Below are 19965 nucleotides of genomic sequence, written 5' to 3' on the forward strand. Positions count from 1 at the left end.
GTTTCTCCCTTTCTACTCGTAAAAGCACCCTCCACCCGACTGCCTCTCCTCCTCATCCTCTTCTTCCTCCATCACACACATACACACACCCCGCCTTGGTCGCCATCCATCACGCGGGACTTCCGCAGATGGCCCCGTGGATAACGCATTCAAAGACTCCTCTAGTCTCTTTCATTCCAAACACACACACACACACTCCAGCCCACTTTCACACTGAGCCGTCATCTCGCTAATTCTTTCATCCGCAGCTTTAAGCGGCTCAGCAACCAAAATGAGCCTCCTCGGTTGAGCCAAAGCCCAATTAGGAGACAATTAGCGCTATTAAGGCTACCTGGGAGACCTTGGTGGGCATATAAAGCTGCTTATGATAGTAGTTGGGGCGGGGAACCCACCAATGGAAGCCTCTGATATCCCCGCAACCCCGATCAATGTGAGAAAAGTGCAGCACTAATGAGCCAGTCGCCCGTCAACATCACGGCAAAACCATTTTTTTTTTTCTTCATAGCAATCAACAAGTTGAAAGCAAAGGACTTACCATTACATTTTCAGTCTGTGGAAAAAGTCCAAACCCCCAGAACTGGTCCAGCCTCTCCAGACATCACATCTCCAAATCCTGAAGGGATGGGAAGCACACCTTGTTAGCCTCTCTGCTCCGGATGCTAAAGGCTTGCATCCTGTTGCCTAAGGAGACGGCGCCCCTGCTTGGGTGAGGGAGTGACGCTGCTGTAGTAGTAGTAGAAAGAGGTGGGACGCTCCGAGGGTGGGAGGGGGGAGCATGGGGGGATGCCGGCGCCTCATATCATGAGACGAGTCGTAATCTGCGCATCGGCGTGTTCGCGGATTGGAGGCGGCGAAAGAAACGGATGTCGAGGGAAAAAAAAAAAAAAAAAAGGCAGGCGGCGGTGAATGAGAGGAGGATGCAGCATCCTCCCTCCCACCTCGCTCTCTCTCTTGCTCTCTCTTTTTTCCTGGCTCGCACACCCCCCGCCCTGCTACAGATTGCATTGCACTGATGAAATTTTAATGCTTCTTTTAGAAAGAATAATGAACATGCTAGTCCCCGGAGTTCCACGGAAAGGGAGGGAGGGGGAGGTTCAAGCGCACACCTATGCGAACAGTTTTTTTTTTCTTTCTCCCACAACACTAAAGCGTACTCCCACACACCTGTCACCATCCGCACAAACGCGCAACCGTTTCTTCCGATCGACAACATCAAACACGGCAGCTGACAGACGCGTGCCCCAAAACGGAGAGATTGGACCCGTCCTCAAAACGCTCTCCCGGCGCATCCTGGCACTCCCGGCGAAGTGGAACAAAGAGCGGAACAGGCACGATGGGGAGCAGGGAAGCAAAGTAGCTTCGTTGGAAGTGTAGTCGAATAGAAACATGGCAAAGAAATTGCCAATATATGACATAATATACACATTTTTATTTGCGTATTATTTGTAATGAAATAACATTAAATATTTATGGAAAATTTCAGTATATTCAAAAAAAGATCAAAACTAAACCCATGCCCCCCCTCCCCCTTTAGATACGCCCCTGGTTGGGGGTACTGTCGCTTATTTTTGATAAGGAAACAAAAAACTAAAATTGAAAAATAATTTTCCTCAATGAAGTTTAGTGACTTGCACTTGACAAGGGCTCCACATTTATTTAAAAAAAAAACCATGATACTTTGAAGCTCCCAGGGAGCCTTGGAGCTATCAAAACGGAATCATGTAATATTAAAAATGACAAGCATGGAATAGATTTGTGATCAAATAATTAAAACTGCACAAATGCCAGCAACAAGTCAACAACACAAAAGGTCCTTGTCATCACTATAATGGCCGCCCAAAATGGCCTCTTGGGAGTTGTTCCCATTAAAGCACGAGGCCGCATCACCCGCGGCCGTTATCCATTCATCGTTTCTGGAACGGGAGTGCGACGGGGACATGGCTAACCTCTGGTGTTAATTAAACACCATTAACACTCTTCACCCAAGCTGTTCAACATCCAGGAAGGAGCACATTGGAGCATCTCCGAGTTGTGGACGGACACGAGGAACGGCGTTCTGACCCAGCTCGTTGATAACCAGATCATGTCGAGACGGCTCACATGATGAAGGCCAGCCACCTCGATAATAGTCGGGGGAGGGGGGGTGGCGCTTTGACAATTTTGCATCATCGCTCATCCATCTCTCCGGCGCCCCCGTCAAGCGGTTACATCTCATTTGCTGCCAATCCATCTCGCCGACACCGGTGAGCATACGCTTGGGGGTCAGGGGTCACGGGCGTTTGATGGAATTACCGTCTTGAGGGCGTACGGAGCACTAATTCACTTAGTAACCTGTTAGTCAACAAGTGGACATTTTGAAATCCTTCTGGTACTAAAAAAAAAAAAAGACCAACCAACCAAAATTCATATTTCCCAGATGGTTTGGTTCCAGTCAACAGATTGAGAAGGCTCATTTCTGGAAGTTTGCTTTTTAAGGTCGACACAGGGCGGTAACTTGAAAGACAAAGGCTGGACGACATAGCGCGGCGTCTACGATTACCGCCGACTAATTACGTTCACCATCTGCATTCCTACGCTAGTGGTGGCCTTACAGATGTTCCCTCGCGGTACGTGGCGCGCGATTAAAGCCGACAGCTTGTCCACCCGTTATGTGATTGGGTTTGATGTGAATGGATGAAATTTTGCTCGGGAATCCCGTTTTGGACGAAGATTCATGAGCAATGATGAAGTGGCACTGTACGGCGGCACAAAGAAATGATTTATTGCATTCTTTGCCAACAATTGCATCTAAGGGGATGCGAGGTTATGAGCTTTATGGGGGGGATGGGCCGGCGTTTAGAAGGCGGTAGGACCAGTAGAATAAATAAATGCATGATTGGCTCGTGCTGTCGGCAACAAGAGGACCTATTCCCATAGAGAGTCTTGCGTCTCGCCCCCCCTCCCACTCATGGTGCTACCATTATGCGCAGGGGGGGGGGGGGGGAAACCGGCAAGACTCCATATGAATAAATGCATAGGCATGAGAATTAAATTGGCTCCCTTGGCGGAGAAGGTGGGAATGCTGGTATTGGTGGCGGCATACCAGTGATAGTGAAGACATTCCGAGTCGGATTACACGCTCAGTTTAGTTAATGAACGGGAACATGAGGAAAAGCGTCTCGGCTTTAAAGTCGTGTTTTGCTGTTCGCTGGTAATGTGCAAAATTTAGTCAGCGTCATGGGAGTCAAAGTTGAAAATAAATAAATAAAACAAACAAAAATAAATAAATAAATAAATAAGAAAATAAATGAAACTAACTACATAAATAAAACTAAGTCCAATTGAAATGTGTCTAAAAAAAAATAAAAAAATACTGCCAGAAGCAGAACATTTTGGAAATTTTTGATTTAATTGCTGGAAAGAATCAAAACAAGAGGTATTTTTCTATAATTGTAGTGAGTGTCGCAAGGGAAAGGACAACAAATAAAAGCTGCATGGAGAAAATTAGCCATGTGATGAATAATTTACAATGCCACTTAAATACATCCGAGAGGGGGGGCGGGGCGGAGGGGCTATGTTTGAGTGTCACAACGGTAGGTGAGTGACAATTTCGATGAACACTCCCCGCGGGAATGGTGACGGAATTCTAGCAATCGGCAGTACTGTACTTTATTGAATACATACAGTGATAACATAATTGAATAGAAAGCCGAACACAAAACACACTTCAAATTGATGCTAGCAAATACTCCAGTAGCATGTGATGGATTTCTTAAAGTGACAATAAGACAAAAGGCAGCTACGATCCGGCGCGTTACGCTTCCATCAACAAATATGACAAATTCATGGCAGGTGCACACGACAACATGACACGGGACCGCTTCACATGCGTGTCAGCGTGCCTATCAAGCAAAACCAACAGCTCAAAGGCTTGTTTGGTGGAAATTAAATTCCGGCGCAGGGGGGCGGATTTACGTTTGATTTTAAAGCCGGCTAATTAAATTGCCATGCATGGCCATGCCACTTAATTTACTAGCCCCTGTGCTAATCTATATAAAAAGAGCCAGACTTCAAACATGTGGCTGCGGGTTTCAGGAGAAATTAAGATGAGGAAACACATATGCAGGGTTAGATCAGATTTCTTTTTCTATTATTTACTAATTTTTTTATTTATTATTATTTTATATATAATTGAATAATTGTTTTTATTATTATTTGATTTATTATTATTATTCCGATTTGCATGAAATAATGAAATAATCTATTGCAGCCTCGTTTGAATATTAAAGTGGGCGGTTGACAACACTGACAAGGCATCATCGTATTTATTCGACATGAAGTCACACCTCGGAATAGCAACGAGGTCACAGTATGGATTTTTGCAGTTAGGTGGGGCGCTCATTATCGCACACCTGCTCCAGTAATCTTTAGTCCGACTACGTATCCCCCCCCCTTCTTTTTTTATATTCATGAGGGTGCTTGTTTTGCAGAGTGCAGGGTGGGGCCGGGTGACGTTGGTGGGGGGGTTGGCGTGCACCAGCCTGATCAAGATGACGGCATGTTTAAAAATAGTGGCATGCCGTCATGCAGAGGTGGTCTCAGGAGGAAAGGGGGTTGAGGATGGAGGGGGTGGGATTGTGAATTGAGAAGCGCAGCGTGTTCTCTCTCATCTTGCGGATGAAGGAGGTACCAGTGTTCCCAGTACAAGCCGAGAGGGACGAGATCAGTCAAAATACGCGGCTGCCGGCGTTCCTCTTTTGTTTGCATTGTTTATTCCTACTTTGGTGGTCTCCGGGAAAAAAAGAAAAAATGCGGCAAAGTATGTTTATGGATTTAGCAATTTTGGAAATTTTGACAACGCCACAAATCTAAAGTCATAAAATGCTTTAAGAAGGTCAGCTGCTAGCATTTTGTGCCATTCGTGACACATACTAGCATTTGGTAAGCATTTAACACAACCGCATGATTTTAAAGTCAAAGTGGTGTGGGGAACACCCTTAACGGACACTTCATTAGGTACAGTGATTCCCAACATTTGTTTGCTCAGTTTGTGCTAGTGTGTCATTTCGGTTAATTAATACAGCATGCTAGCTTAGTTTGTGTTAGCGTGTGATTTAAGCTAACACGGTTAATGACTCACGAGTGAAATGATTCTTTGGGGGGGTAAACAGTTTAACTTTGACTTCTTATTCCTCATGAATATTATCAATTCGCTGTGAGAGCTAGCTAGCGGAGTAGTTTCCCCGAAAACGCAGGCATTCAATTTGGCATGAAAGCCTGCATTTGTTGCCCTGTTTCCGGAAATCCAAGCGCAGTTCGGCGTGGAATTGAGAACATTGCCAGGGGGAGCGGAGCTGGCCAGAAAATGTAAATCGGAGGTCTCGGAGCTTTGTCAGCTGTATACTACCGACGGTAATAACTCTTCAGGATTCTCATTCTAATGATATGCTTGGGAAGATCGTAACTCTGCGTGTAGTAAACGTTTGCTTTTTTGCTGTGTTTGAACAGATTAGTCACTAGCCGACTGCCCAAAAAAAAATGGAAGCTATCAGCTATCTGGAGTACATACAAACAAATTGTCCAGAAAACAGCCTTAGACAACTGCGATAGCAATTTGCATCAATATGAAGCTAGCGCTTGCATCAGAGCTCAAATATCCTTTCAAATCGATTATGTTTGCGCTATCGCCAACAACACTGAGCCCTGAAGGCTAATCCGTGACAACGCTGTAGCACATTTGAGCTATGACCCCAGCTAACCCATTCAAAATCTCTTTTGTGTATTGGAATTGATAATTATAAGAAATAAATATATATATATTAATTAAGTTATACTCATATCTATATAAACGGAATGCAAAAAACACGCAAGAGCCACAATGATTATTAATCAAAAACTAACGGATTATTACATTTAAAATCAGTTTTGATCAAACAATTAAAATTGTCTGTGTTGAATCAAAAAAAAAAAAAATGATCATGGTTATTTTTTACGTTACGAACCCAACCAGTCAATTTGAAATAATTATTTTTGAGTACAGTGGTGGAGATTAAGATTGATCCGACTCATTGACAAAATAATCGGCAGATGAATCGAGGATTAAAATAATCGTTACTTGTAGCGCTAAAACTTTATTCTAATCATACAGAGCCTGTTTCTTTAAGAATTTTGTTGGACTTCATACAAAAAAAAAAAAAATCACACCAGTTTTTACATGACCTACAACTTGACTGTGAATTCTAATCTCTCAATCATTTCCATGACAAAATACGGCCTTGTCTCTGCAGCGCATCAGTTTTACTAGTACGCCGTGATTTGCGATTGGCTTTGACAGCTTGATAACACGCTCCTTTGGCAGGAATAATCGTGCGGTGTTCAAAACACAATATATTTTTTTTGTGGAGCAGCCACATAAAAAAAAAAAAATTCCATTACAGCAGAAAACGGGAAAATGGGTTAAATAATGAAAGAGCACCTACGGCAACATATCATTCCCGTAATAAGAAGACACCTCAACCCTGCTCGTGGGCCTTGTTGCCTAGTTCACTTTCGAGTCGTTAGCAAGGGGAGACCATTAGCATTTTGCTGACGCGAGGATCTTCCGACAAAAGGCTTGACTACCGCTCTTAAGTTGCACGTCCGCGTGAAGCGAACTTTGCAAATCTTTCATCGCGTTTCCACTCGAGCGCTTCGGTGATGATGAGGTCATCCGCCAGACAGAGATTCAAGTAGCGCTCTGGTCTTTTTTGGTACGGGAGAGCCCCTTCGTACCTCGTATAAAAAATAGATGAAAACCAGCCAATGGTTGGGAATAGTAATTGGCTCCCCGGTGGCTGCCTTAACGCTGCTTCCAATTCGACCAAAAAAACGGGAAAAAGGAAGCCAAATCGTCCTTTCATGCGGAGTCGCCGTTTGTATGCCTGGCCACATCCGAATGCGGCGGACCGCCACGGAAAAAAAGAGGTTAACGGAAGAATCAATCGGGTGGCTTTAATTACTCCGAACGGCGAGTGGCGCGCGCCGGCGTTCTCTGACAAATGGCATCGGCTGTAATTGGCTGATAAAGAGCCAATTAAATTGGATGTGAGCGTCAATTGCAGCGCTCCGCAAAAAGTTTATCGGGACCGAGTGCTTTTTAATTCGTTACAAATTCGATTCAATTAATCGGTTAATTCTGCTTTTATCAATTCTGAAGTTCAATAATTTTTTTTTGGGGGGGGGGGGGGGTTTGTGGTTCTCCCAAAAAGTATTTTGACTGACCTTGCCACTGTGTTTACTTAACAAATCCATTTCGATTGAATCTGAGCGCCGATCAATAACAACGCCCAAATGAGTAAACGATTGGTCTGCTTTGTTTGGGATTCGTTCACCTTCACATGTGAGCGACGTAAATTGAGAGTTGATGATAGGCAAACATGGACGGGACCGCAAAGTGATTCTCTTTTTTTTTTTTGGGATCTGAACACAAGCTGGAGTTTATCCGTAAAGTGGCCATTGTACAACTTTGTCGCCATAATTGGCGGTAGGATAAGGTGTTCGAAAGACTCGGGGAAAAGCTCCGAGTCGAGTCACTTCCAATTAGAGGTGCTCTGGTCACATTCCCTTTGAACGGATGTGAGCGATTAAATCGTCCTTTTGCTTAGGGATGTACGCCGGAAATCGGCTCGATCAAATGTTCACGATTCATGCTAAGAATGTTTGCTACCGAAATTCTTGTCCTTGGCCGTGACCTGGATTGCTTGGAAATAAATTGCATTTGCACTCAAGAGGCATCCTCGGATATTCCTGGCAATACTCGTCATTATTCTTCAATATAAAAAAAAATACATGACGTAATAAATAAATAAGTGAATAAATAAATAAAATATTTTTTAACTAACACCAATATTAGTTGCAAGTTGATTATTTTGGTTTATAATTCATGTCAGCCATAAAAAAACAGGAGTACATAGTGTTTTGACATTTTCTGCCGCATTCATTTTCTAGTCCACTGGAAAGACACTTTGCACTGATTTAGCGCCGAATCAGCAAACCACCTATAAATATCTCACGGCGGGAAAAAAAAAGAAATCCCTGGCATAAGCAGACCCGCGCGCATTAGCTATGCAGGAGGCAATTAGCTAATTATGTAACCCCTGTCCAACTTTGTCTGTGTCTGCACGGCGGCTGTTTCTCGCTTTTTGTCTCGACGTAATCCGTGGTTTTCTGTGTCGCTGCCAGTGCCGTAATTACACAGCCAGATAATTGCCCGCATGCCGCAGGAGAAACCAGCAGACGACGGCGCCTGCGTGGTGCAGTACCGGGAAGTTCCTCAAGGCGGGATGGCAGATCTGCGACAGATGATGTATTAGCAATATCTTTAGCTTTATGGAGCGTCCTCAAAAAATGTGCAAGTAAACAAAGTAAAACGTGTGTAGACATCAGTTTGTTATTTCAGCTAGCATGCTAGCTAATGCCGCGCCTTATGTAAAGGTGGTTTGTTTCATTTCAGAGCCTACGCTATTTGTACACGGAACACACAATCACAGAGAGCGCTGTTTAGCATGATCAGCACGTCCTATAGAACACCTCTAATAGCCTTGGGTGGTCTGCTAAGTGCTCCTCTTCTAGCATTTGTATTCAAAATGCATGTGTTCACTTCCTTTTACGCCATGCTGATCGCTCATGCATTTTTCAGACGGCAGACTTTTCCAATATTGGAGTGGGATGCTACTAAAAAACGAGATTAAATATGACGATATGGGCTCTGAATGTGTTGCTATCCATAAGGGTGTTCCGCAGGGTTCTGTACCGGGGCCCTCTCCTATTTGTTGTTTATATAGGTAACTTTTTGTTTTAATTAGCAACAAATTAGCATTTCTATGCTGATGACACTTTTATTAACGGCTATATATCAACTCTTTTTCAGGTTGTTGAATTTCTTGAGAAATCTTTGCTAGCTGTCATGAACGCTGGTGACGTATTCTTTCGCAACCTCAGCCCCGGCGTTCCAATCCACAAATCTCCAGAGCCGAGTGGTTAGCATGGCTACAAAATAGAAGCTCCCCAAATTCATGTATACAATTCCACGCCTGTCGACTGAAATTAAGTAACTTCTCCCGCCGGGTTCCAAAAGCAACAGCGAATTGTAAAATGTAGCCGACTGATGCACTTGGAGTTTTTTTTGCCTTTATCTGACATCTGCCTTCCATTACTCATAGAGAGACAAGTACCTCCAAGTAAAATGGAATAAATATATATTTGGTGTATTTATTTTTTTTTTCCCAGGGCTTCATTGTCGGACTGCAAAAAAAAAATACATGCAAAATCTTTTGTTTCCCAGCAATTCATCCTCACACAGCAGGAGCTTCCGGTGTGCGTCGTACACTTTGTTCCCAGACAAGATATTTAAAGTTTCCTCGCTGCCTGCAGATCCATTAATCACGTCTAGCGTGTCTATTACTGCCTGTTTATTGTGGCCCCTTTATTCCACACGGAGAAGCTTGGCTGCATAAACTCTCACATGTGCGACTAAGTCATCCGTCATGTGCCTTGTTTGCACGCATTCTGTTTTTTTCAAAAATAATTGAAAAAAATTGTGATTTTTCTGCTGAGATGAGTTAAAAAAAAAAACGGAATGCGTATTTTAAGCTGCTCAAAGTAGGCCAGGTTTCCCCTGTAATTGATGGACTGGCCTTATTTCTTATCTTCCTACTTAATGAGGAAACATTTTAATGGATAATTCAACTGCTCTGGATCTTCAAAAAACGAGCGGTGATGCAAAAAAAAAAACGTAGCCAAGGTAAAACTGTACGTAGACTAAAAAAAACCCAAAAGACGCGCAATGCGGTTGGTATTTAAAATGACGGACGGCAATCACGGGAAAAACATAACAAGGTGATAAAAAAAAAGCCCCCGAAGGCAATGATACGACTGATTTAAAACACTGCGATGGGTTAAAAAGCCAAAGAATAAAAATGTGGATTAAGACAGGGAATATTCGGTGCAGTGGTGATAAAACGTCTAACAGGAAAGTAGTAATTGGTATTTTCAACGGTTTGTGTTATGGATTGGATTTTCCGAAACAACAGCTTACATTCATCGACTGGACTGGTTGATGATGTGTAACTTTAATTTGCTTGCCGTATGGATCCGCCATTACCCTTGACCTTTCGGTGACATCATTTCAGACCTGTGCAACAGGGGTCGTTTGTTATCATGTCACACTTAGCCTAAAATTTTTTTTTTTAAAAAGCTGAAGAGATTCTAAAGAGAAAAAAACTATTAAATCCTCCTCCATCTGCCTTCGCTCCCTCGGTTGCCTCGGACGCTCCACAAACACAAATACACGCGAGCGAATGATCAATGGTAAAACCAGCATTGCGCCCAGCGGGAGCTCCCCCGCGCTGATGATCCCGCCAGTCTCCTGCGCCGATCTGATTAATGACCTCCGACCTTGCGAGCGGTGACCTCGTGGGCGTGTTGGGGATGAACGTAGCTTCGACGAAACAAGTCGGGGCAAACCTGCGGTCGCTGCCAGTTCAAAATACAACGTTGACGTCTAAAATCGTCAGTGGTAGTGAATGGGTTGAAACCTTGAACCTCAAAAATGGGCCAGGATCCCAACCCTTGTCTACTGCAGCAATTTGAAATTGAATTAAGTGATCAAAGGCGGCTTTCTCTTGATGAGCACACACACACACACGGTGGTCACAGAAGTGTCCTTGGTAGAGGACGTCCTGATGATGTAAACGTTTAGTGACAAGGGGAGGGTTGAAGCAGGTTTCAACGCTTCACTGACTGCATCATTGACAAATTGAGCCTGCCCACAAATACAATTTGCCCCCCCCCCCCCACTGTGTTTAAATCAAATTTCTGGTATTAAAAAGTGTATAGTGTGGCGGAAACGCAATTCTGCCCGTCTTTGTTTATTTTTCTTCCATGGCAACTGTGACGCTTACGATTCGCAACCATGGGAGACAATCTCCCGCGTTAGCCTCACCCGTTTACCGTCGTCGTTTGTCTCGCGTGACACGTCTGGCAGTAATGCGGCCATCCGTCAAAGGAACGGCGGTGCGGCGTAAATCTTCGGCAACGCTACGTGAGCTCGCCGGGTCGCGGCGGCTGACGGTGGACGAGGACAGGAACGAAAACTAACTTTTCAAGCGTCTTAACTTTCTCTCATTATTCAGCAAAAATTCAAATTCAATCATCTCGACCTGCCGAGCTGGATTTGACCTTTCTCCTTATCAGACGGACCAAAGTCTAATTTTCTGCCCTGACATTTATTCGAGGAAAGCTTTTGCTGATTGGTCGCCATTTTTAGTCTCCATTTTTAGTCTCTAAGGCTGATTCAGTTACCTTGGCATTTTTAGGTGGAAACCTGACCATCTATGCTCCTAGATGGATTTGATATACGTCTAAGGCAGATGTCGGGAGTCTAAAAATGTCCACTGGAATCAGATACACGTCGAAGCGGTGCGCGGATTTGATTTTTGGTGTCTGCGGATGTCCCCCAGAGGCTTCAATCTCAGCTCGGGCACGTCGAGGAATCCATCAAGCACTCCTCTGCCGTGTAAGACATTAGTCATATGTTAAGTGGGGGAGCCACAAAGGACGGGGAAATGTCCTTGGGAGCGTAAACGGAACCGGAGAAGGTTCTCTTTAATATGTTGCGCCATTGTTAGATTTGAAGTTTTTTCTTTTTTTTAATCAATACACACAAAGCTGTGAAAGCCACTACGCGAGCCATGTCGTCATTTAGCCTTGGCAGCTAATGATGTCACCATTACGACTTTTCTTTTTCACTGGAAAATCGCTACACATTAGCTCAGGAAGGTTTACGGGCATTTCCTAAAGCACTGAGGCGCTTAACTGAGGAGGTGCACAGGGGGGGGGCAAATATATATTGAACTGGTCAATACTCATAGGGGCTCACTTTTAAATAGCAAAAAAAAATGGTGGCAACATCACATTGGAAATTTTGAAGCTTACGTTGCAGCAGCCACATTATGTTATGCTTGCTTACAACAAAATGTATCCAAAAAAAAATCATAATTTAGATGGGAACATGACTGAGAATGAGAATTGGACACCTCCATTTTACATTTAAAGGTCACAAATGATCCTCATTAAGCACACCTCGCCGGTTAAATGCCATCAATAAAAAATGGAACTCTACATGATAGGCCGCGACTAACCTTTATTACATTATGCATCAAAGGAGCACAAACACCCTGTTGTTGCTCGGCTGCCTTCAATAAAAAGCTCAGCGAACCCGCCATGTCCTTGACAAAGCCTTTTGGGGCCGGCGATCAAAAAAAAACCGGCATGTTTCGGCTCAGCGGCTTGACCCGCTCTTCATTCCCTCCTGTTTTTTTTTTCCAAAGATGCCCGATGGAACGGTCGAGATCAATACTGAGGGATAAAGCGGCCCACCTGCAAGCGGGAAATCCAGAAAAGCAAAACGGCGATAGTCACATGGTACATTTCTATCCAATGTTGGATTCCGACGTCCCACCGAGGCATTATTAATAATAGCCCAGCTTACCGTAATAATCAATAACTATGTACCATGCTAGCTCGGGCGCCCGATTTCCCACTCGCTCACAAATTCCACGCTTGGTTTCACCTTGGGAGGACAAAAACGCTGGCGGCCTTAGCCGTGAGGGATCACTTTGCCTCCGCACGAGACAAAAGCGCCGTCGGCGCGACAAATAATGTCATGTAAACAATCCGCAAGTGTCTTCGCGGAATACCCCAAATACATTTTGCTGATATTATGCATTCCGATATATTTCGAAGCTTTGGTATTATAGCCGCATGCAAAAAAAGGATTAACGGCTCCGCGGCGAATGTTTGTTTTGCCGGCTCATAAGTATTGACGGTCGCGCCGCTGACTCAAGCAGTTAGTCAGCACGCTCACGGGGCCCACTCTGTAGAGCGATGCCTTGGTTGTCAGCCAATAGCTTTCGTAAAGCCCTTTTTTTTTGTTGTTTTTATCAGAATATGACATGGATGAACCCTTATATAAGCATCAATGGGGGAAAAAAATAAATAGTTACCAAGTTACAGTCGACTGTAGCATACAATTCAATGATGCTGCCAAAAATAAAACGACATCTTTGAGCTAGCGAACGGAAAACAAAGCAATCTTCTTCTCAACACGTCGAAATCTGCATGCGGGCCTCCCTGAAGTAAAATGAACTTGGTTAAACCTCGGAACCTCGCGATTTATGCCAGCCCCGTTCCTTTGGCCCGCAGCTAAGCCCCTTTGCAATAACCCGGCGCCGATTTGATTGCACGATTGATGCTGTGCTTACGTATGTTTTTGTCTTCACTCGGCATCAGCAACTTTTCTGGTTTTGAGGCTACGAAATGAACCGAAACCAGTTCATTCTTTCTGTCCGCCGTTTTTGGTTTCTGCTGTCCAAAGCTAGCTTAGCGCTAGCTAGCTGCCTCCACGACACAAATTGAGCATCCTGTGTTTTGCCGTTACCTGGAGGTTAAAGTCAATTATTTTAAACTCCACCAAGCCCGTAGGGGTGAGTCACGGGAAGAAAAAATAAATGCCAACCGGCGATGGTGGGTTCTTAATTAAAACGAGAGTCACAACGGGAGGGTTGTTTTCCATTCCATCGTTATTGAATTTGCTAATCAGGCCTTTGAAGTTTATATGGAGACTCCTCATGTGACTCCGACTGGCTTCTTAAAGGGTACACGCGTTGTATGTTTTTAATTTTTTTTTCAACCGTTTTCATTTTGGCCCGCTGCCACTCACTCACTCACACTGGGAGGCTGTCAAAGGAGTCGGCAAGCAACTCGGCGTCATGACAAGTTCATTCAGCTTCCACTAAAAGCAACTTCACACGGCATCAGTGTCAAGCATCCGTGGCGACGAATAATTCCCCGCTCATTATTTTGGATTCTGCCTGTTGGTTGGCTGCATTTTTTTTTTTACAATATGAGATGAGTTTCAATTCCTTTGAATGGCATCCACAAGTACATTTCTGGGTTAGCCAGACTTCAAGTCAGAATAATACATGCGAGCAAGAAAGCAAATGTTGAGATATTAATTTGAAGATGGAAGCGGCACTTAAGAGTCAGCGACTTTAACCCACTTTTAAAAAAGGGTTGTCAATCGATCGCGTCGTTGCTCTCCCCCAAGACAGTTTAAAGCCTCATCTGCGGCGCTAATTTAATCGGACGCTCAGATGAATGAACCGCCATTGATCGCAGCGAGATGTAACCAGAAGCGGAGAGGCCACGAGAAACGGTCCGCCGCTTTGACAGGAGTCGGATCACGACGGCAAAACACTCCCAAACACCCTGAAATAAAAAAAATAAAAACATGCTACCCACACTTACTTGTTGCATCTAAACTTATCGTCTGAAACATCAATTTGGACTGTCAAATCATTCCAGAATTCGGTTTCCTATATTGCCGCATTCAGGCAGAATCAATACAGTGAATCACATGAGGCATCTATTATTGAAAATGTTGCGAGGAGGCTCAGTGGTACTAAATCCCATCCTAAAATGAAAACATCTGCATGCATAAAGTTGGATGCATGCAGCATCGGCCACTCTTGACTCGCACATATTTGAATGAAACTCATTTCGTGGGCATTTAAAGCACAGTTTGATATTCAGCATCACTTTGCACCTTGCACAGTCAAAACATAACGTGATGGTGTTTTCACCTCACAAATTGAACATAAAAATAATCATAGTCAAGCTTACCTCGTGTCTTTTTCCTCCCTGCAGCTCTTTATTTCATCCACAGCAGTTTTTACGTCAGATTGAGCATCAAGTCTTTCCAAATGTGCTTTCGGAGAGTCGGAGGGTTGGACTGCGAGGTAGCTGTCGCGCCAAATGGAGCTCCGGGATGGGAGGATGCAGCCTTCCTCACTGCAAGACATCCAGAGTCTGTCTGAGCGCTCGCAGCATCACAGGGCATGGAGATACACTTTTTAGCCACACGGTGGCAGTGTTGAACTCTGGAGAGGAGCTTCCAAAATGACATGATTGTAATTTTTTTAATAGTAATAACTTTTCATGTCATTTTCTGTTGGAGTGCATGTAAATTTAGTTTTTTTTTTTACAGCCATCTCATATTTGGTGTGACAAATGGTCACCAGGCAGAAGAGATGCTAAGACAAAATAAAAAGAAGCAATTTGCAATGAGTGCACTACAAATTGATAGTGTTTTGCTCTCCTAAGTGAACCATAGCGACAGTAACACGATGTTTGGCAAGAATAGAAGTGTTGCTTTCATATCCATTTATGACAGAATGGTGCATTCAATGGGATTCTTTTAGAGGATGTGGTCGCCATGGGAACCACCTTGATCGACACAAAGCGATGAGAAAGGGCCTTTTGACAAGATTGGATTTTCCCCCAATCTACACCTGAACACACATTCATTTTGTTCTTACCTGTGTCAAAGAGAAAAATAAATGTATAAACACCTTTAGAAAATAGATGGAATAAAAGAGGGGACCTAAGATTGAACCTTGTTGGACACCATGTATTTTTGCTGGATAAATATTGATTCTCAACTGCTCCAGATGATGTTTTAGAATAGTTTTGAAAGATTACAGTAATAAAAAACCACCCGCGATAAGTGAAATCCGCGATTTCCCCCATTTTTTGTGTCAATAAATGTATATGAAACCACTTTAGTGCATTTTTTATCATTAGAACATAAAATAATTGTTTCAAACATGTAAATAATACATTAATAGTATGAATAAAATACAGAAAATGTTGTATAAATACTGAAAATCTAAATATTATACGTGTCACATGTTAACAAGTACTGGGCAAGCTAACGATATGGCGGAAAGATGCTAATTCGCGATCGTGCTAATGCGCGAAAACGGAACTCTAAAGGAATATAAACGAACATTTGTAGCTATACTACATTGTCCTAAAGGTTAGACATATTCATTTTATTCATTTCATCGTTAATTTCTCTTGTTAGGAGACCCACTTACATCGTCAATGACTCGTGTACCACTTACCGACACGAAGGTCAAACAGGAAGTGGTATCCCCCGAAAACGGCCTTCAAAATAAATCAGCCTACCTCAAATCAAAGCACGGCTGAATAACATAGATAACATGGAGAATTCTTCACAAATACTGTAAATATGTTTTTAAAACAACTTTTATGATTATTCTTTTTATAACAAGGTACAAGTGTACATACTGTCAAAATGTTTTTATAACTTTTATACTCTTTTATTATTATAACAATCTTTCTATAACAAGGTACCACATTAAATATGTTTTTAGAACTCTTATTATTATAATACTTTTTATAAAAAGGTACGCACTGCAATTGTGTGGGCAGTCCTTGCCTTCTGCTAACAGCGATAAACGAACCGCGATGTAGCAAGGGATTACTGTGTATATTTATCACATGATAGTATTACTAAAAGGTGACTTGAGTCAGCTAAGTCCCCACTAAAAAAAAATGGATTAGCGCATATCGTTGCAGCAGTCCTTAATGGACAGCACGAAACGATGTCAGTGAATTTCCCCTAACAAGAATTGACAGATTGGTCATAGACAGGAATACAAATCAATGATCTGGAAATATGAGTCATGGGGAAAAAAAAGAATACAGCTGTATAATAATGTTTGGGATATGATTGGTGCTCTCCATCAGCGCTCTTTTGAGCGGGAAATGACGCTGCTCGGTCTTCTCATCAGCAGCCTGATGTGATGTGATTTCAGCAAACAAGCAGAACGCAAACAATATCAGAAGAAAACAATTTGATGCAATTTGGAGCCCGGCTAGGCAGCCAGCTGCTTTTAGCTTTTTACGTGTGATGAATCTGTAATGGGGGAGAGCCGGAAGCCTGCAGGAGGCTCAGCTCGTTGGATTCGGCCCACCGCCGCCGCCGCAGTGAAATGGATCATCAGCTTGTAGCGCTATTTCACAACTCATTTGCACAGCGGGGGGCTCCGTATTGAATCCCAAATACTAGCTACACTGTTTATACCCATTGGCCGTTATTATATATGTTCTTTATTACTCTGTATTGTGAGCTGGAAAGAACACAACAAAATTGTGCCAAATTTATTTTTCGACCTTACACATGGGTTCCGAGTTGGGTGCATGTGTCAGTATTTACATCTTGGAGTCTTCTTGATGTGCCGTGTGTTGCGCGAGCGCCAAGAGAGACGGCGTGGGAGGAAACGAAAGGATGAGGCGGTATGACTTGAAAGCCCTCGGCTCCTTAAACATGAGCTAAGAGGTAAATAAAAGCAGCTCAAGTTTGCTTCGATTTACTTCCCATCAATCAAAACAGTTAGTAGTGACAAGCCGAATTTTTGGATGTTCAACTGTCTCCCACGTACACAAACAAAACTCTTACAGCTTGCAAGCGGCACGCTATTTTATTTATTTATGTAAAACTGGGTCCTGGGCTTCAGTGCTTATTGTGTGCAGATGGCGCCGCCACTCTGCTATAAAACACAGAAGGTCATCAGTGTGTTACATTTCAAATGGCTAAATAGGACTATTAGTAGCTTTGCCCATTTGCTCGCTACATTTGGGAGGAAGAGTTTGTGGAGAGAGAAAAACAGCTCAACAGAACCACATGAAACATTCCGGCCTCAAGGTGTCCCCCAGGGTTCAATCCTAGGTCCCCTTCTTTTCCATTCACATATCCCACCATGCATATTTTTTTCCCCTGCATCTATATACTGCATCACACCGAGAAATGTTTCGAAGAGTCTTTCCACGCCTCTAAACAGCAAAATATTACACCTCTCAGGATGATGCACTGCGGTAGCGACATCACTCTGGCCCACAGCAGAATACATTTAGATGAAACAGATTGCTAGTTCAAAAAGTAGGACTTGAATTGCTATCCGTGTGTTAGTAAAATATTGCGCTGATTTAGCATGGGACCTGATTAGGACATTTGGCAATTATTTATACCAGGTGAAACTCTATTGGCAAGCATTTCAATCACACGCCTGTGACCTTTTTCATCAATCTTCCGTCGCAGGTGTGCCATTTCAATCCCCCCCTCCCGTGATGCTGCTGTATACGGGGGGGTCCGGAGATTTGGCAGTATATCCTTCAGATTGTTCATCAGCGTGCGGCGAGACAAACGACAGCACGCAACCTCTCCTGTCAGAGGCCATCGATCACGGCAACAGAAGCCTATCTGTGCCAACTAGTATGGACATAGTCGCCAGTTTTTTTTTTTTTTTCTTGCTATCAGCTTTCCACTGCTCCATTCAGTTTACGGGAACAATATATGGACTTCATAATCGTCAGTATAAAAGCATTAGAACCATGGAAGGATTAAATAGTAAATATATGAGGTGTTGCCTGTGAGCAGTATGAAGAGAAGCAGTAATTGCAGGTAAAGAGCGCCCTCTTGTGGTCAATTTGCACCAAACAACTTCAGGGGAATAGAAAATGTTCCACAACAAAAAAAAAGCACGATTAATTGTAGTTAAGATTTATTATTGGTATTTGTTATTATGATTTGGGGTTAATTTATCCTATGACTAAAAAACAGGGGTGTGTAGACTTTTTTTTCCAAATTCAACTGCATACAAGGGTGGTTAGAAATTTAAAAAAGTAAATAAATTTAAAAAAGTGTTTTTGTAGGATGGTGGGGGGGGGGTTGTCATTTGTGTTTGTTTGGCGCCTAAGCAGCGTCGCTTGACTTCCCTGACAACCATGACAGGTTGCAACCTGCCCGGCTGGCTGCTGGGAACATGCAATCACATACAATCAGCCACTCCATGGGACAATAAACACCCTAACCCTAACCCTAACCCTAACCCTAACCCTAACCCTAACCCTAACCCTAACCCTAACCGCCAACAAAGTCAAAATTTAAAAAAAATAAATAAAAAGCTGTCATCGGCTCGGTTGCAAGGAAGTTGCTGGATAAAATAGTCAACTAAATGATATACATTTTAGCGAGTCGGCATATTTGATTACGTTTATTATATGATATTATATGATATTATATTATATTTATCACACTACTGATGAGGAAAAGAGCATCCTTAGCAGACTCACAGTGGGTCTCTGTGAGCTTTTAATATGCAAATTGTTTTCATGATGAAGTGAAGCCTACGTGATAAGAAGTTCACTATGTTGCGGCCTTTTAAGATGATTAGTTCAACTTGCCAAACGACTCTGGAAAATAATTCACATTGCAAATTGCATTGTTTGTGATATTTACACGTGTAAATTAATGGCCAATTTGAAATCATTTCCAATGCAAGGTTATATTATTTTCAAACTTTTCTCACTTTCCTGCACTCCAATTTGAAGGGAGGAAGTGGTTTGCATCTAACTCGTTTTTGAGTCTTGATTGTGTGTATTGGAGGTTGCTGTGCAAGTCCTGTTTTGGCGCTGCGACCCCTGCACTTTTAGCGCCACTGCACGCGCCCATCTTTCCCTTCTTCCATCTGCCGATAATTGCATTGTAGAAATTAAAGTCCAAAAGTGCACTGTGCAAAAAAAAAAAAAGGTATCAATAGTATGTTTGCAAGAGTGACGTTTTGATCACCAACACCGAGCCCACTTTCCTTGACGGTCAAGCAAAGATCGTCTCTGATCCAGATTGTTTGCTCGGAAATCATCCATCTATCAATTGTCTGAACCGCTTATCCTCACGAGGGTCGTAATAGTCATACTAGATTCTAGTATGACTATTACGACCCTCGTCGTCCATAGTCTAGTAACTAGATACTGTCAATCTCTATAAGATAACTCATAAAACCTTTTTAAAAGAAATAGTTCACTATTGATATTGTGAGACTTCTTCGTAGTTTTTCAATCTTTGAGGTAGCGCGCCTGTTGCCCCGCCAACACAACTTTCAAGAGGCGTGGTCGATGGTTCGCACCCATTGGTGCTAGCCGCGGAGCTCAGGCAAGTACGGGCTCTCTAATTGGCTTCTATTCCTTTACGTCACACCAGGGGCAACTCCGATTGGCCCGCCGGCGCCAGATGCCGAAGAG

The 19965-nt window shown here is 43.1% G+C and overlaps 1 long non-coding RNA gene across 1 annotated transcript; it reads left to right on the top strand.

Annotated features, from left to right (window-relative positions):
• The first annotated feature begins 4996 nt into the window (after positions 1–4996).
• LOC133145191 (uncharacterized) lies at positions 4997–15636 on the top strand. The gene is made up of 2 exons (XR_009710844.1): positions 4997–5391; positions 14725–15636. It is a non-coding gene; the product is annotated as an uncharacterized LOC133145191 (long non-coding RNA).
• Positions 15637–19965: the final 4329 nt, after the last annotated feature.

Source organism: Syngnathus typhle, linkage group LG21 (genome assembly GCF_033458585.1).
Source record: "Syngnathus typhle isolate RoL2023-S1 ecotype Sweden linkage group LG21, RoL_Styp_1.0, whole genome shotgun sequence".
In the NCBI taxonomy this organism is placed as follows: domain Eukaryota; kingdom Metazoa; phylum Chordata; class Actinopteri; order Syngnathiformes; family Syngnathidae; genus Syngnathus; species Syngnathus typhle.